Source organism: Ornithodoros turicata, chromosome 4 (assembly GCF_037126465.1).
Source record: "Ornithodoros turicata isolate Travis chromosome 4, ASM3712646v1, whole genome shotgun sequence".
Taxonomy (NCBI): domain Eukaryota; kingdom Metazoa; phylum Arthropoda; class Arachnida; order Ixodida; family Argasidae; genus Ornithodoros; species Ornithodoros turicata.
This window is the reverse complement of record NC_088204.1, coordinates 16202197-16208020: the sequence shown is the minus strand read 5'-3', so window position 1 is coordinate 16208020 and position 5824 is coordinate 16202197. Positions and strand designations below refer to the sequence as shown.

Sequence of the window (5824 nt, the reverse complement as noted above, 5' to 3'; positions counted from 1 at the left end):
GCACGCACCCATTTCGTTTCTTTTTCTTTCTTTTTTTCTGCCGGTTTGAAATTGCGTTTTCCGAAATACTAATACGAAACGATCGGTTATTTGCACACATGTTTCATGTACAACGGGTATAAAAAAACAATAAATAAATAGGAAGAAGAAGAAGAAAGCACCGGAAAAACTTGTTTTCAAAACATCTTATTTTCACTGCTACGTATAGTTTCCACCATTATTGAGGAACCTGTCAGAGCGAGGTACGGTTCTTGCGTCCCCGGCATCGCAGAATGATGCCACCTGTTACGACACTAAGGTACGGAGCGATAGCCCAATTTTTCATGTCAAGACTTTCTTCACACTTTGTCTTCGTCGTTTTACAAAATGTGAAAAAAGTCGGGGTGGGGAGGGGTGGGGGTGGTATCGTTTATCGAAAGAAAGAAAAAAATAATAATAAGAAGGAGAGGGCGGTCTGCCTGCCGAGACGGCGGCAGGCAAGTTGTCACAGAAAGTCGGGGCATGAAAAACTGGACTATCCCACCAGAGTTTAGTTTCGTAACAGGTGGCATGGTGCGATGAGGGGATGTGGCGGTGACGGGGACACATTTTCTTCTTCGCCGTTTTGAGGACGCTAGAGTCACTAAATAAGCTACGCTTCAGAGTAGCGACACTGAGCCGCCATGTTGTTTCGGATGACCTCCAGCGCCATCCATTTAGCGCTCTGCTGAACTTCTGCTTCCACTTCTTCTTCCACTGCTTCCACTGCTGAACTTCACCTTCATCTATTTCTACTGCCAAAATAGAGGTGGGGCTGGAGGTCATCCGAAACAACATGGCGGTTCAGTGTCGATACTCTGAAGCGTAGCTTATTTAGTGACTCTAGAGGACGCAAGACGGTAGCAATGTTGGGGAGGTAAACATTGCTTCCAGCACCGCGTGTCGGAGATTTCCCGCGCACGTCAAAAGAACCCTAGGTGGTCGAAATTACCTCCAGTCCTATACCCTGCGCGGCACGTGAAACATGTCGCCACACAAATAGGTGGACTCGCCTTACGTGTAAATTTATTCCCAATTATTATTATTCGTCGTTTTCACGTTCTCTGAGAAAGCGGCCACGACGACAACGTTTTCGTCGTCTGTTTTCACAAACTGTCCGAGAACTGTCCCTTCGACCACGCGCAGCAAGTATATATGAAAGGCAGCCGGGCGGCTGGATTGCCTTTTAATCACTTTATAACATATACGAAGAAATATGCGTGAACACCATCTTATTGTCTTGAACTGGCGTCTGTAAGTTGGCCAGTGGAGCTCGAACGCGTATTCCCACAATGGTGGCCGAAGTCCGGTAGCGCCTATACTTGCAAACGAAGTTACTATTTTTTACTACTATTTATTACCACTAGTTATTACTAGTTTAGGCTGCCCAGGGGACGACGGACAAAGAAGGCGATGGAGAAGGACGTCGTCCCCTTGGCAGCCTAAACTAGTAATGTTACACCAAATACTCCAACTTTTCACTTTGGAAGCTTATATTCTGGAGGCACCGCGTAACTTCTGCCCACCAATTCAGATTTAGCACGACCTCGAGCAGTCAAGCTCTCATTCGTAATAGATAGACTGTGGCCGACATTACTCTCACGCGTATATTAGCGGGGCCAGGTTGTTTACACGTATTCCGTATACAGTACATGCGTGGCGGGGACTCGCGCAAGAAGGAGCAATTCATCATGACAGGCCTGGATCATTCGGTCATGGCTTCAGAGAAACGTTCCTCGGGTGGTGAACTTCTTCGCATCGGCGGACCGAATACTAAGACATCGAGAGTCCTGCAGCATCTATACAGAGAACGACTTAACTCGTACTTTGAAGTGGGGAAGATAGCGTAATACGACAAGAAATGATTCACGTTTGGGACAGTACACGCGTTGTTTCCGCTCTCTGGTCATTGCATATTTATTTATTTATTTATTGTTGTTGTGGTCGTCGTCGTCCTTGTCGTCGTCGTTGTTGTTGTCGCCAGCTACGCAATATCGAACAGGGGCAGATCCAGACCGTCGTTTTTTTTTCCTTCGGGGGGGGGGGGGAGGTTTCATTGACGGAGCGCGTGGTGGGGGAGGGGATAGAGGTAAATTCCACGTATAAACTGACGTTTTGTGGGGGCGATCGCCCCCCTCCCCCCTGGATCCGCCCCTGATGTCGAAAAAGTTCATCGCGCACACTCCTGAAGCAGAGCTTCACCACATCACACGCTGAAGGCCAGACATTGTGGAAAGCGCCGGGCGTGTACGCCTCTTTGTGACAATAGGGAGTTTTAACAAACCGTTCATAACGTGGCTTGCGTCGAACCGCATCAACAGGAACCAACCAGTTGATAAGATTATCAGTTCCCAATTTATTCCGACTGCGAGGCACGATAACCTTACCAACGGTTTGCTAAAACTGCCCAATAACTTCCTAAGTGTCACAGAAAGGCGTATGTCTCCAGTGTTCAACAACACAGGATGCGTACGTTAGTATCGCTTGGTTCGCCTCCATAAATGTATAAAGAACCCCCATCATATGTACATAGCCACAGTTATGCAGTCATATGTACATATAGTAGCTCGTGCATTTCTCATCGTAATCTAAATAGTGTAATAGTGTACTAGTGTTAAGCTTGAATAAATTTCCTCAAACTATAAAATAAGGGGAGCGTACGGTGTCGTTCGCGAAGACAGTCGGCAAAGGTCGTGTTTGTGGTGCAAAGGTCGTGTTTTAGGAGATAATATTTTGAGGATAAAGTTACCGCTGTTGATTTGAAGGGCGAGGACGCTCTTTAAATAGAACTTCAGAGCATAATACGTAACCATCGTTTCGAATGATGGCAAAATGGGAAAAGTAAGCTTTTTTTTTTATTTCACTTTTCAATTCCGTTCATTGTCATAAAAAGGTGTACACCCCCGACGCCCTGCTTTCTCCTCAAATCAAGAGAGATAACAGCATCATTATGTGCAGCGGTTGGCACTCACCGTGTTATTTTGTGACCGTGTCATTTTGACCACACCGAAGCAGATCACTAACGTACGAAAAAGTGAAAAACAAAAGAAAACGATTAAAATACAGCAGCATGGTCCTGTGAGAAGCGGGACACGCCAGACTGAATCACTCGAGTGATTCAGTCAACTCGATCAAGATCAACTCGAGTTTTTTTTTTCTATTTATTTTACTTATTTTTTCTAAAAAGCTGGATTTATACATATACATGACATTCTCGGGTAAACATAAACAAGCCCCCGCCACAACTTCCGGTGCCACGAAGACTTCCGGTTCTTCCGCGACTAAGGACGCTCGGAACCAGCCGCCATGCAGAATTATATCTATAGCTTTCCTGATTTGTTGAAAACGGGAGGCGTATACGACCCTCTCTCTCATCAAATCAGAAGCGATAACAGTATATCAATTGGCACAGTGGTTGGCGCAGAGCGTGTTTGCTGTGAAACCGGATGTCGTTTTGGCACCAAACCGAAAGCTGTCAAAACGGCGTGTATTAAAAAGTGCTTAAAAGTGAAAAGCTAAAAATATGTGTAAATAAATTATTGGCTCGGTCACACTGTACCATGCGAACTCGCAGCACTTTGTCTCGCAGCCAAGTTGCTGTCAAGTGACGATCCTGCTGACAGCAACTTCAAAACCCGCCAAAAACGGCTAACGCGAAAACAAACCTCCTTCGTGTGGTCACGCGTATACTATAACACGTTCCCAAACTATAGCTCCTCATACATTTTCGCGCCCGCTTTCCACCTTTTCACTCTTTCTCCGATCGAGCTAATCAACTGTTGTAATTTATTACGAACCTGATACAAAGAAGCGTCCCATTGTGCGGGTAAGTCGTGCCCGCTTTAAAACAATGTTGATAGCAAAAAGGTGCAATCGTGCGAGCCTCTTCCGTCGGCCCCAAGGCATCAAGTTGATGTTTAAGGCGTGCAAACTTGAACACGAACGATCTGTGTGTGTATGTGTGTGCCCAAAGCGTCAGAAGGATGGAGGACGGAGATTGGGCTTCACCTCCATCGCCTAACTGGTTGTTAGAAGCGCGTGAAAATGAAAGTGATGGGATGAAAGGCACGTTCCGCTGATTCGGGCGCGCGTTTCGGGGTTTTTTTTTTTTTTTTTTTGTTAATTACGACGTACGGCATTTTGTAAAACACTGTTCGGACACATCGCGAAAGGCTAGTTACGTACATGTTATAATGTGGATTGTGGAACGTGCGTAACAGCGCATCTAACGTTGCAGATGTTGTAAACTGCGCGCTTCCGAGTTGTGAGTATAAAATGAGGCTGTAAACCTGCTTGTCATAGATTGTGCTCTGGATAAGAAAGAAGGAAATCTGAGAAATATGGCTATGGAGTCGGAACCTCATACGTGTAATGCGTTCCTGCAGTGAACCGCATCGATTATCTGTGAATTTTTCGACGACCGCCGAATCGCTCCAGTCGCTTTAATCGCACTTCGTGGTTTCTGCCGTCTGCTCAAGCGAAAGCCCAGATTGTTGCTTTTCGACCGCCGAGAATTTCTCTCTTTTCCTTTTTACGGACCACAGGAAATGCACAGAAAAAATTTCGACAGACGTGCAGCAGATAGAAAAGCAACCCAGTGGATAATTTGATTTTTATTATTATTACTACCACTACAGCAGCATACTTGTATTACGCTTAGACTTGACGTACAACGCCCGAGTAAATGGGCAGCTGCCGTGCGATTCTCCCACAGTTTCAGTTTGTCTTGTTTTCGACTGATTATGCTGGCCGCGTGCACCTTTGGGTGAAAATGGCAATAACTCATGACTCCCCCAATTGGTTGCTGAATTCATTTTCAACTCCAGTTCATATCATCACAGGCCATATTCAAGCGACTGCTAAAAAGAGAGAGAGAGAGAGAGGCGTCCGACGTTTTCTGTTTCTCAAGTACCGCGGTGCTGTTATAGACTGGATTTGTGAACGTTTTTTCGCCCTTGGGGGTATAGCTCAGTGGTAGAGCATTCGACTGCAGATCGAGAGGTCCCCGGTTCAATCCCGGGTGCCCCCTCTTCTGTGGCCTACTTTTTTAAATTTTTTAAAAACATGTAGTTTTGATTTTGCGCTCCATGCGGGCTGTTGTCCTTTTGATTTTGCACCATATTCCTCTTAATCTGCATAACTTGCATGGCTACCGTCATATGCACGTAATTCAACCTCCCTCGTTGGACACCCGAGTTCTGCTTCATTTTTCGCTCGTGTCCACATTAAAGACATCAATGATCTGCAGAAATCACGGAAAGTTCCTCAGTGTTCCCAGTCACACGACGACGACCACTGCGTAGGATGCATATAAACGCCGTTCTGATCGCCCTGCAGCTCTTCGCGCCATCTCCCGGACAACTTAGACTACAACTACATCGCGCTGCGCTTGATAGGTTTCGGTTTCAGATTGCTCATTGTATGCGCCATTTTGAACGGATCTTGTAGATGCTGAATATTATGACGTGGGTAACAGTGACGAGAGTTTCGCAGAACTGGCGTGAGCGTGTCGAAAACGCAATGATCACAAAGGATGTTATGCGACACGTGCCCCCACAAAAAAGAAGAGCAAAATGTCATTCACGCAATCGGACCGTCAAGAAATTGTTGCAGGAGTGCTGTTGTTGCCTACTCCTTGAACGAGTGCACGCACAAACTAGCGTAAATCCTTTTACTCTAAACTAATATACTAAATATACTAAACTAGACGACAGACATATGCGCTTAGGCACCGCTACTTTCGCTAAACTAGATCACTCCTAAATATTCACATAAAAGAGGGCGGGGGGGGGGGGGAGGATATGCT

At 45.9% G+C, this 5824-nt stretch overlaps 1 non-coding gene across 1 annotated transcript; it reads left to right on the top strand.

The window, feature by feature from the left end:
- The first annotated feature begins 4975 nt into the window (after nt 1-4975).
- Trnac-gca (transfer RNA cysteine (anticodon GCA)) lies at nt 4976-5047 on the top strand. The gene has a single exon. It is a non-coding gene; the product is annotated as a tRNA-Cys (tRNA).
- The last annotated feature ends 777 nt before the right edge of the window (nt 5048-5824 follow it).